At 36.5% G+C, this 13,341-nt stretch overlaps 1 protein-coding gene across 12 annotated transcripts in view; it reads left to right on the top strand.

The window, feature by feature from the left end:
• The window catches only part of PRELID2 (PRELI domain containing 2), a 764,348-nt gene that overhangs the window by 626,976 nt on the left and 124,031 nt on the right, over positions 1-13,341 (top strand). For all 12 annotated transcript variants that reach the window (XM_079916212.1, XM_079916216.1, XM_079916209.1 and 9 more), the window contains one exon: positions 7,197-7,271. The gene's annotated coding sequence lies outside the window, so the exon portion shown is untranslated. The remainder of the gene's footprint in view (positions 1-7,196; positions 7,272-13,341) is intronic.

Here is a 13,341-nt window from a genome sequence, read left to right as displayed (position 1 = left end):
TTTGTATTTATTTGTGTGATTTCCTAATTGTCAAACTTTCTCATTATAAGATTCACAGAAGCAGGCACCAAGTCTTGTTATATTCACCATTGTCCAGTGAGCCTGATACATGTTTGTGTTCATGAATGAATACACATATGTCTCCACTATCTGGTACTTGTGATAGAAGGGGTACATTTCTGGTTTAGAAACAAACTTCACTCAAATTTCTTCAGTGTGGTTGTTGAAGATGTTAAATTCATGGAGGCAGATATAGGCTCTTCTTGTGAACCTCTATGTAACTGAAACCAAAGATGCTGTTGGTTTTGTATTCACAGCTGAGGGTAAAAATCAAAGGCTGGCTTTTTAAAGTGAACTTAACTTTGGAGCTGAATATGGATTTTAGTTGTATTGTAAGTCTCTCATCAAGATCTAGGAAAGATATTCCTTAATCTTGGATATTTTCCCCCATAAATCACTCTTGAGAAATTATTTAACTAAATCATGAAGCAGAATTTTATCTGTCCTAGTAGAAGTTACCAATAAAGCAGTTCATCTCATAAGGCATAAAAATTCTGGTGAAAGGATTAGAGAAGAAATGTTAGCACAAACAGAACAAAGGAGTTTTCATTTGTACTAGGCAATCATAAAGGGAGTCTAAATCCTAATGAATCTTTTGCTTTCTTTGGAAGCAACTGGCCTGTTAGGCATTTAATACTCCAGTCCCATGTGGTAGAAGCAGTAACAGTTTTCTACACAACCAACATGTTTTTTATGCAGGTGTGAACAGATGAAATTGTACATCTGAGCACAGATGAGATGAAAAAATAAACCATTGAAAATCTGAGCTAAAAATGGCCATATCCATTTGGCATAAGCAAACATAATACCATGGGAAATGACACAGGATATTAAGTTCAGCAGTTTCCCTCCAGCCTGGGACTCATGTCTTTGCTTCTTTGAGGTAGTATGGTGGTTATTTTTGGGGATGTATGAAAGGTTTTTTTCCTAAAGCTTCTCTATTATTTCCTCTACATAATAAAACCCCTGGTCCTACAGAGAATGTAGATGCCCCAATTTTTTTTTTTTTTTTTTTTTGCGGTACGCGGGCCTCTCACTGCCATGGCCTCTCCCGTCGCAGAGCACAGGCTCCGGACGCGCAGGCCCAGCAGCCATGGCTTACGGGCCCAGCCACTCCGCAGCATGTGGGATCTTCCCAGACCGGGGCACGAACCCGTGTCCCCTGCATCAGCAGGCGGACTCTCAACCACTGCGCCACCAGGGAAGCCCGGCCCCAAAATTAATTGAGTTTATTATTATGATTGGACAATAGCTTTCCACTAATGCACCTTTGTTTTTCCACTTTTTTTCCCACTAATCACCATTTGAGATTAAGAAGTTTAATGTCTTTTGTAATAAAAAGCAACACGTTAAATGAGTTCCTTGGAAGAAGGAGTAGTAGTAGATTTTAAAGAACACTTATTAACTTATAAAAATTGACACCAACCGCGTTAGAGATACATGGGAGATGGAAAAAAATAAAAGACCAAACAAAGTTAATGATAATTTAAGAACTGTTTTCTATTAATCTTTTTTTTTTTTTTTTTTTTTTGCGGTATGCAGGCCTCTCACTGTTGTGGCCTCTCCCGTTGCAGAGCACAGGCTCCGGACGTGCAGGCTCAGCGGCATGGCTCATGGGCCCAGCCGCTCCGTGGCATGTGGGATCTTCCCGGACCGGGGCACGAACCCGTGTCCCCTGCATCGGCAGGCGGACTCTCAACCACTGTGCCACCAGGGAAGCCCCCTAATCATTTTTTTTAATAAGGAAAAATCCCATGTATATATTTGTTTGAGTAAGCCATATACAGTCATTTGTGATTACAGGAATTATATGGATTGTTTCCAAATATTTATGCCAGAAATTACAAATCAAATAAAGCTTATTACACCCTTCATGGGGCTTGAAACAATACTATGAAAATAGTCACCCACACCTGAGCTCACATCAAAATGCATTTTTTTCTAGGGTTGCACTGCCACTCCACCCTAGTTTGGTTGGGTGCCTTTCAATTCCATGCTCACAGCAGAATATCCTTTATGCATATGGCCTGCAATGAGACTTTTACTATTCCAGCGCTCATGTTCTGGGTTCCCAGCCATGTCTGCAGGGTGAACTTCTCTACCTCCAGAAAAGTTAGAGATGAAAGTCTTTCTTCTGCAGTCACATGCTACTTATTCACATGTTCTTTGGGTTCTTTTGTACAATCACATATATTTTCTTTCAGTCTTGAGTACAGTTGGCCCTTTATCTTTAAAATACTCATTCTAATACAAGTGGTAAAGTTTAGTTTGTCCTATATCTCTGTTATAAATTTTAGCCTGGAAAACCAGTACAGCCCCCACAAAACATCATCCACTTGTCGTGTAGACCTTTGGTTGTTGTTTCTCTTATGGTTTCTCCTTTTTTTTTTTTGGTTGTTGTTTCTCTTATGGTTTCTCCTTTTTTTTTTTTTTTTTTTTTTTTTTTTTTAGAATAAATCTAAATTCCTTACTATGATTTACAAGGCCCTAAAGGATCTGGCCCTGGTATCTTCCCTAATATATTTCCTGCCTCTCTTCTCCTTTCCTGCTGAACTCCAGTCTTCTTTCATTTTTCAAATAGATCTCCTTTTTCCTGCCTCAGATCTCTTTCTTCCTTTGCTTGGAACATGATTACCTCCAACCTTCACATGTGAGTCTCCTAGATAAAAATTAATATTCTCAAGGATGCTTTTCCTGTTCATCCTGCCTATAGTAGATTCATTCTTTTATAGTACTATGACAATATATAATTACTTCATTTGTTTATTCATTTTTTGGTTTGAATCTCCTAGTGAAATACAAATTCCATAAAAGCAGTGCCTATACATGCTTGACCGTCACAGTCAAGATCCCAGCATCTATGGTGTCTTGCATTAGTAGTTATTTGATAAGTACTTTTGTGAACTTGGGAATGTTAGGAATAACTTCTTAGCTAAGATAAAGTCTTCTTCATTTGAAGAAAATTCTTTTAAGCAAAAAATGAAATTTAAAAAACTGATCAAGTGCATGTGATATCAACATCTCCATCTAAGAAAGGAGTATATGACCTGTACTGCATAGTGACATCTGCCTGTAAACTCCAACTTTGTATTTAATTGTATTATATCTCATAAACAATTACAGCATAGGAGGAGAGCTACTCATCCTGGGAACTAGGGACAAAGTGATACCAAACTTAGCTCTTAGCATGGGCTGTAAGTCCCTCAAGTGAGGCATGAACTCAAAGCTTGGAAAGTGCTATAAGATATGACATTTTGTTTTAGTGTCTGTCTGCTACATCCTCAGTCCTGGCATGATGCTGGCACGTTATAGGCTCTCAAATATAAATGAATCCATGCAACATCTCACAACTTGGTAATCTTTATTTATAATTAAGCTATTTTTTTATTGAAGTTAGTCATCTTTTTCTTGCTAAAACAACATATTGCTGATTTTATATCAAAAGTCTGTAGGGAAACACGATTCACTTTACAGCCAGTTTTGCTGAAATATATTGGCCCTGCAAAGCAAGAGACATTTACACTTTGAAATATGCATTGTCATTTATGCTTCAAAAACACAGTCGTTTTCCTTAGCTGTTTCTTGGCTTAATCAGTCCCCAAAGTTGAATAAATGAAAGGAATGGAATGTGTATGAGCATTAAACTACAGTCTAGCAAGGTGACTTTTACTCTGTTCTCCTGCAATTATTAGTGAGCCACTGTTTTGTCTAGATAATTATTTTTCTCATGGATTATCATTGGATTATGAAGTAAAGTGATTCCATGAAAAAGAAAAATGTTCCCAGTTTAAAGTCTTCCCAAACTCTTAAGTAAAAATGCTGTTACAACATTATTTCACCTGTTAAATTTCTGAAATTAAAAACAGAAAAGTAATACGAAGTAATGGTAAGACTGCTGTAGATATGGTATTCTAAAATATTGCTAGTGGGAGGGAAAATTGCTATAACAATTTTGAAAGCAATTTAACTATATGTACCTTAAAATTGTTACTGTGTTAGGAGCTAGTAATACCACTTCTAGGAGTTAATAAATACAGATACAGTTGTATTTCTAAAGGTTTATATATAGAAACGCTCATCAAAGCATTAGTAAGGATAACAAAAAGGAAACAATATGTTGTCTAAATATTAGGGATACAGCAGTATAAATAATGACACATGCCTATGATTTAATTCTGAATTGCCATTCAAATGAAAGTTTATGCTTAGAAAGACTATTTAAGGATATAGGGGAAATGCTCAGTTGGTAAAGTTAAGTGAAAAAGGTAGGATATTAAGAGTAAATAGAAGAGGTAAAAATCTCTTTTGTGGAATCTAGACTGTAGATTTGTTTAGTTTAGCTTGCATGGTGTTAATTGTTTTAACTAGTTGCCAATATTTTAAAAACCAGGATATACCTCTTTAAAAGAACCTTATTTTCAGGTCCTCCCTAAAATCCTGGAGATTTGGCACATTCAGGCCACACCCACCTGGAAGCATCAGTGGTCTGGAGATGCGGAGGCTCAGCTCCCTGAAACCTGGCCTGTGCTTCCTGGTTGGTCACAATCCCCAGCATGCCTGACCGTTGCCCCTCACCCATTGCCTTACTGGCTTGTGAGCTCTTGGCTCTTACGCATCATGATCAGTTTTGCAAAATATGTATGCGTATTCATGAAATGTTTCCAAAACTTCTCTCAGGGTGGTAGGATAATAGGCGAGTTCCATTTTCTTCTTTATAGTTTTTGTATTTTCCAAATTGTATAACAAAAAGTTATTGTATTTCTGATTAGAAAACAATGACTTATTTTTTTATTTTCATTTTTAAAAATTCAAATATAGTTGATTGAAAATATTATATTAGTTTCAGATGTACAGCATTGTGATTCAGTACTTTTACAGATTATACGCCGTTAAAAGTTATTACAAGATAATGGCTATAATTTCCTGTGTTATAGAATATATCCTTATTGCTTATCTGCTTTATACATAGTTTATCTCTTTTGATCCCACAACTGTAATTTGCCCTTCTACCCTTTCCTCTCACCTTTGGTAACCACTTGTTTGTTTTCTGTATCTGTGAGTCTGTTTCCATTTTGCATATATATTCGTTTGTATTATATTTAGATTCCACATATAAGTGATAGCACATAGTATTTGTCTTTCTCTTGTGTGACTTATTTCACTAAGCATAATATTCTCTAGGTCCATACATGTTGGTGCAAACAGCAAAATTTCATGATTTTTTATGGCCAGGTAATATTCTATTGTATATATGTACTGCTTCTTCTTTATCGATTACCCTGTTGATGGACACTTAGGCTGCTTGAATATCTTGGCTATTGTAAATAGTGTTGCTATGAGCACTGGGGTGGACATATTTTTTCAAATTAGTGTTATGTGCTTTTTTTTCTGGATATATACCCAGGGGTGGAATTGCTGGATCATATGGCGGTTATATTTTGAATTTTCTGAGGAACCTCCATACTGTTTTTCATAGTGGCTCTACCGATTTACATTCTCATTAACAGTGTACAAGGGTTCCCTTTTTTCCACATCCTTGCCAACATTTGTTCATTTTGATTATAGCCATATTCTATCAGAAATTAGGAGATATCTCATTGTTTTGATTTGCATTTCTCTGATGATTAGTGATGTAGAGCATTCTTTCATGTGCCTTAGCCATTTGCATGTCTTCTTTGGAAAAATGTCTATTTAGGTCTTCTGTCCATTTTTTGTTTGGGTTTTTTTTTTTTTAATGTTGTATAAGCTGTTTTTATATTCTGGATATTAGGCCCTTGTTGGTCATGTCATTTGCAAATATTTTCTCCCATTCTGTCAGTTGTCTTTTCATTTTGTTGATAATTTCCTTTGCTGCTCAAAAGCTCTTAAGTTTTATTAGGTCCCATTTGTTTATTTTTGCCTTTATTTCGTTTGCCTTAGGAGACAGATACAGAAAAATATTGCAACAATTTACATTAAAGAATGTTCTATGTTTTCTTCAAGGAGTTTTATGGCTTCAGGTCTTACATTTAGGTCTTTAATCCATTTTGAGTTTATTTTTGTGCTAAGTGTGAGGAAATGTTCTAATCTAATTCTTTTACATGTAGCTGTCCAGTTTTCCCAGCACCACTTATTGGAGTCTCTCTTTTCTTCATTGTATGTTCTTGCCTCCTTTGCAATAGGTTAATTGACCATAAGTATGTGGGTTTATTTCTGGGCTCCCTTTTCCACTCCACTGGTCTCTGTCTCTTTTTGTACAAGTACCATGCTTTTTAAATTAGCTGTAATATAGTGTGAAGTCTGGGAGTGTGATACCTCTAACTCCATTCTTTTTTCTGAAGGTTGCTTTGGCATTTTGGGGTCTTTTGTGGTTAAATATGAATTTAAGGATTATGCGTTCTGATTCTATGAAAAATAACATGGGTATTTTGATAAGGATTGCATTAAAACTATAGACTGCTTTAGGTAGTATGGCCATTTTAACAATATTATTTCTTCCAATCCAAGAATATGCCAAGAGTATGGGGTATCTTTCCATTTCTTTGTATCATCTTCAAATTCCTGCATCACTGTTTTATAGTTTTTAGAGTATAGGACTTTCACCTCCTTGGATAAGTTTATTCCTAGGTTTTTAATTATTTTTGATATGATTTTAAACAAAATTGTTTTCTTGCTTTCTTTTTCTGACAGTTATCAGAGTATAGAAAAGCAACCAATTTCTGTATATTAATCTTGTCTCCTGACACTTTGGTGAATTTATTAATCCTAATAGCTTTTAGGTGGAGCCTTTAGGGTTTTCTATATAAAGTATCTTGTCATCAGAAAATAGTGACACTTTTACTTCTTCTTTTCCAATTTAAATGCCTTTTTTTTCTTAGCGGACTTCTCTGGCTAAGACTTTCAAAATATGTTAAACAGAAGTGGTGAAACTGGGCATAATGTCTTACTCCTGAATTTAGAAGAAAGGCTTTCAGTTTTTCACCATTGTGTATGTTAGCTGGGTTTTTTTCATAAATGGCCTTAATTATGTTGAGATATATTTCCTCTGTACCTACTTTGATGACAGTTTTTGTCATGAATGGCTGTTGAATTTTGTCACATGCGTTTTCTGCATCTATTGAAATTATCATGTGATTTTTGTCCTTTCTTTTGTTAAGGTGGTGTACCACGTTGATTGATTTACCAATGTTGAACCATCCTTGTGTTCCTGGAATAAACTGAACTTGATCAAGGTACGTGATCCTTTTTATATATTGTTGGATTCTGTTTGCTAATATTTTGTTGAGGACTTTTACATCTATATTCATCAAAGGTACTGGTCTGCAATTTTATTTTTCTGTACTGTTTTTGGTTTTGGTATCAGAGTAATGGTGGCCTTTTACAATGAATTTGGGAGTGTTTTGCCCTCTTCAATTTTTGAGAATATTTTGAGAAGGACAGTTATTAGTTCTTTTTATATGTTTGATAGAATTCCCATGTGAAGCTGTCCATTCATGGACTTTTGTTTGTTGGGAGTTTTTTTAATTTATAAGTTCAATTTCACTACTAATGATTGATCTGTTCATTTTGTCTGTTTCTTCCTGATTAAGTCATGGTAGGTTGTATGTTTCTAGAAATTTGTCCATTTCTTCTAGGTTGTCCAATTTTTTGGCATAGAACTGTTCATAGTATTCTCTAAGGAGTTTTTGTTTCTCTGTGGTATCAGTTGTTATTTCTCCTCTCATTAACAAGTATATTTTTTCTATTGATCCCTCCATCCTTATGTAATGCTCTTCTTTGTCTTTTCTTATAGCCTTTGTCTTAAAGTCTGTTTCATCTGATATGAGTATTACTACCCCCACTTTCTTGTCATTTCCATTTGCATGAAATATCTTTTTCCATCCCCTCACTTTCAATCTGTATGTGTCTTTAGCCCTGAATTGAGTGTCTTGTAGGCAGTATTATGAAGGGTCTTGTCTTTTTATCTGATAAGCCACCTTATGTCTTTTGATCAGAGCATTTAGTACATTGATATTTAAAGTAATTACTGGTAAGTATGTACTTATTGTCATTTTATTACATGTTTTTGGTTGTTTTTGTAGGTCTTTTCTTCTTTTTGTTTCTTTTGTGGTTTGAAGGAAACTTTGGTTAACTTTAGTAGTATGTTTGTATTCCTTTCTTTTTAGTTTTTGTGCATTTAGTTTAGGTTTTTGATTTGTGGTTACCACGAAGTTTATATATGTTGACCTATAGTTATACCTACTTGTTTAAACTGGTAGTTATTTTAAGTTCAAACACATTCTAAAAGATCTACCTTTTTTACTCCCATCCCCCATATTTTGTGTTTTGATGTCTTATTTTATATCTTCATGCTTATCCCTTTAATGTAGTTATAGTTGCTTTTAAAATTTTTTCTTTTAATCTACATACTGGCTTGTTTAGGTGGTTGATCCTCAGTCCTTATTATATATTTGCATTTCCTTGAGGGATTTTTCCCTTTCCTATAGATTCTTACTTTTTTATTTATAGAAGACCCTTTAACATTTCTTTTAGAGTAGGTTTAGTGTTGCTGATTTCTTTTAGTTTTTCCTTATTGGAGAAATTCTTTTTCTTTTCACTTATTCAAAGACATTTATTTATTTTTTTAAGATTTTTATTGGAGTATAATTGCTTTACAATGGTGTGTTAGTTTCTGCTTTATAACAAAGTGAATCAGTTATACATATATATATGTCCCCATATCTCTTCCCTCTTGCGTCTCCCTCCCTCCCACCCTCCCTATCCCACCCCTCTAGGTGGTCACAAAGCACCGAGCTGTTCTCCCTGTGCGATGCAGCTGCTTCCCACCAGCTATCTATTTTACGTTTGGTAGTGTATATATGTCCATGCCACTCTGTCACTTTGTCCCAGCTTACCCTTCCCTCTCCCCATATCCTCAAGTCCATTCTCTAGTAGGTCTGTGTCTTTACTCCTGTCTTGTTCCTAGATTCTTCATGACCATTTTTTTTTTCAGATTCCATATATGTGTGTAAGTATACGGTATTTGTTTTTCTCTTTCTGACTTACTTCACTCTGTATGACAGTCTCTAGGTCCATCCACCTCACTACAAATAACTCAGTTTCATTCCTTTTTATGGCTGAGTAATATTCCATTGTATATATGTGCCACATCTTCTTTATCCATTCATCTGTTGATGGACACTTAGGTTGCTTCCATGTCCTGGCTATTGTAAATAGAGCTGCAATGAACATTTTGGTACATGACTCATTTTGAATTATCATTTTCTCAGGGTATATGCCCAGTAGTGGGATTGCTGGGTCAAATGGTAGTTCTATTTGTAGTTTTTTAAGGAACCTCCATACTGTTCTCCATAGTGGCTGTATCAATTCACATTCCCACCAGCAGTGCAAGAGTGTTCCCTTTTCTCCACACCCTCTTCAGCATTTATTGTTTCTAGATTTTTTGATGATGGCCATTCTGACCGGTGTGAGATGATATCTCATTGTAGTTTTGATTTGCATTTCTCTAATGATTAATGATGTTGAGCATTCTTTCATGTGTCTGTTGGCAGTCTGTATATCTTCTTTGGAGAAATGTCTATTTAGGTCTTCTGCCCATTTTTTGATTGGGTTGTTTGTTTTTCTGATATTGAGCTGCATGAGCTGCTTGTAAATTTTGGAGATTAATCCTTTGTCAGTTGCTTCATTTGCAAATATTTTCTCCCATTCTGAGGGTTGTCTTTTCGTCTTGTTTACGGTTTCCTTTGCTGTGCAAAAGCTTTTACATTTCATTAGGTCCCATTTGTTTATTTTTGTTTTTATTTCCATTTCTCTAGGAGGTGGGTCAAAAAGGATCTTGCTGTGATTTATTTCATAAGAGTTTTCTGCCTATGTTTTCCTCTAAGAGTTTTATACTGTCTGGCCTTACATTTAGGTCTTTAATCCAGTTTGAGTTTATTTTTGTTGAGAAATTCTTTATCTCTCCTGTTCTAAATTATATCCTGCTGGGTAGAGTATCTTCTGTTGGGATTTTTTTCCCTTTCACTACTTTAAATATATCATGGCCCTTCTGGCCTGCAAACTTTCTGCAGAGAAATCAGTTGATAGTCTTATGGGGATTTCCTTGTATATGACTCTTTGTTTTTCCCTTGCTGCCTTTAGAATTCTATCTTTACCCTTTGCCACTTTAAATACGATATGTCTTGGTGTGTGTCTATTTGGGTTCATCTTGTTTGGGACACTCTGTGCTTCCTATACCTGAAAATCTCTTTCCTTCCTCAGGTTTGGGAAGTTCCAGCCAAGATTTCCTCAAATACATTTTTGATACACTTCTTTTTCTCTTCTCCTTCTGGAACCCCTATAATGCAGTTGTGAAGCACTTTAATGTTATCTCAGAGATCTCAATAGATTGCTTCTTTTTTTCATTTGTATTTCTTTCTGCTTTTCTGATTGGGTGATTTTCATTATTCTCTCTTCCAGCTCACTTATGCATTATCATTTAGTGTGCTGTTCATTCCTTTTAGTCTTTTTTTTAAAAAAAAAATTTAGCTATTGAATTATTCATTCTTGATTGGGTATATTTTAAATACTTTTTTAGTTCCTTATTAAGAATATTCACTGTTTAGATCAATTCTTTTCCCTAATTCAGTTAACATTCATATTACCAATGTTTTGAATTCTTTATCTGGTAAATTACTTACTTGTTTCATTATTTTTTCAGGGGTTTTCTCTTGCTTTTTCAATTGAGAGTAGTTACTGCACATTTCCATTTTGCTTCATACTGTCTGTCTCTATGAATTTAGGTGAAATGGTTACCTACTGTGGTCTTGAAGTGGTGTTCTTGTGTGGGAGTGTCCTTGTACAGACTGTGTGTGACCAGTGCCTTCTATGGGAGAGTTGGATTTGATGTGGATGTCAGTCCTGTTTTTCTTCAGAGTGTGCTGGCAGCTATCACATTGGTAGGGGGTTGAGCTGGAGAAGGAGGGGCCAGAGCCAGTGCTGGGTGTGAGTAGGAACTTCCTATCTTGTCAGGGGTGGGGTCTGATCCCAAGTTGCTGAAGCAGACGTCCTGAGTGTTGGGCTCTAGCTGGCTTTGTTCCATTTAAGTGTTCATTTTTCTCTCTCCCTGCACTGGGACCTTTGCCCTAGAGGAGGGAAGTGCTGAAGCAAGTGGGGCTCATACATAGACAGAGGTCTGATGCACTGCCTCTGTAGGTGTCTGCAGCCCTACTCAGAGGCAGCCTCAGGTGCAAGTCTTCTTTGTCTCTCAATGCTGATCACTGCCCTCTGGCTTCCGTCACCCCTGCTCTCTTGTGGAACTGATCCACAGGGCTGCTGCATCCCATGTGGACTCTTGGCAGGTGTTAGGAGGTTAGCTGTGGTGAAGGGGCCACCATCAGAGATTGGGCAGTTTCTGAGGTGCCACTTGAGTAAACACCAGCAATGACCACCACCACCCTACCCAGGCTCTGCCCAGGGACCGGGTCACCTTTGTGTCCCATGGTCGAGTGTTTTCCCCAGTTGTGGATGCCCCAGGTCCATTGCTGCACTGTGGCATGGAATGAATGGCTTGTGGCAAGGTGTTTCTGGGAAACCTGGCAGCAGGTAGGGCAGACCCCTCTCCACCCTGCCTCAAGGGCTAGCCCACATGTGTGCTCCTCGTGAGTGGAGTCCAGGCTTCCCCAGCAGCACTCCAACCAGACAAGGGGGCTTGCCTTCTCCTCCACATAGGACCCCAAGACTGGGACACCCAATCTGTGCCTCGACCCACTCACTCCTTAGGGTTGGTGTCTGTAAGCTCCTTTTTCTTCTGAGTCCTCTCCCAGGGGCACAGGTCCTGACACGACTACTTTTCTTCCCTCCCTACCCAGTTACCTGTGGCTCTTTCTTACAGCATTGGTTGTCCAGGAGTCTTTCTGCCAGGTTCCAATCAGTTTTCTGTAGAATTGTTCCACATGTGGCTGTATTTTAGATGTGTTCATGGGGAGAGATGAGCTCCATGTCCACTTACTCTGCCATCTTGACCTCCCCAGACAAATGACTTATTTTTTAAATGTAAATCATTAAACACCACAGAGCCCCATGTGAAACAATTATAAATGGCAGATGTTAACATTAATCTTAAGGAAAATTACATTCCTGAGGCCCTTAGCCAAAATAATGGACCAGGTTATTGATGCTTTTTTCATGCAGTGTTTTTTCCCATTATTTAATAAAAACAGATTATTGAAATCTAAATGATATGAAACAGTCTTACTAGACTAAATTCCTTTTGTTTGCTTGAACAGTGTTATAACTTCACCTCAATTCTAAATAAATAATAGCCTCACCTTTAAGAAAACCATTTTGCTCACTGTTCAAGTAGTAAATATTTCGGATAATAACAGTCAAAGGAATGAAACTGTTATCATTCATATCTTTGATTGTGTGAAAGATTTCTTACATTTTTATTAAAATACTAGTGGATTAGATAAACTAACTGCAGTGGAAGGAATATGCAATATCCCTGAATTGGTGATATTGAACTCCTCCCTTCCTAGTTTTATTGAGGTATAATTGACATACAACATTGTATTAATGTAAGGTATACATAATGACTTGGTATATGTATATATGGCGAAACAATTACCACAGTAAGTTCAGTTAATATCCATCACTACACATAGTTATAAGTTGTTTTTTTGTGTGTGTGTGATGAGAACTTTTAAGTTCTACTCTATTAGAAACTTTCAAATAACAGTATTGGTAAACATAGGAACCCTGCTGTATATTACATCCCCAACACTTCCTTATAACTGGAAGTTTGAACCTTTTGACCATCTTCATCCATTTCCCTACCCCTCACCTCCTGCCTTTGTCAATCACCAACCTATTCTCTGTTTCTATGAGTTCTTTTTTTATTCAGATGCCACATGTATGTGAAATCATACAGTGTTTTTCTCTCTGTCTGGCTTATCTCACTTAGCATAATGCCTTCAAAGTCCATTTACGTTGTTGCAAGTGGCAGAATTTTCTTCTTTTTTATGGCTGAATATTATTCCACATTATTAATAATATCTCTATCTATATAAACATATACATATATATTCAAAAATGCCAAGGCCAAGTAACACAGAGAAGGTTGAGTAACTCTTCTCGATCAAAAATACATTGCAATTAAATGCAATGTGTGATCCTAATTTTGATCTTGGACCATCAGAAAAATAGTTATAAAGGTCATTGTTGGAACAATTTATAAGACTTGGAATATGGCCCATGCAATAGATAATGGTATTACATCAATATAAAATTTCCTGATTTTTATGATTGCATTATGGCTATGGA

Source organism: Stenella coeruleoalba (assembly GCF_951394435.1).
Source record: "Stenella coeruleoalba genome assembly, chromosome: 3".
Lineage (NCBI taxonomy): Eukaryota > Metazoa > Chordata > Mammalia > Artiodactyla > Delphinidae > Stenella > Stenella coeruleoalba.
This window is presented reverse-complemented; position numbering and strand designations above follow the sequence as displayed.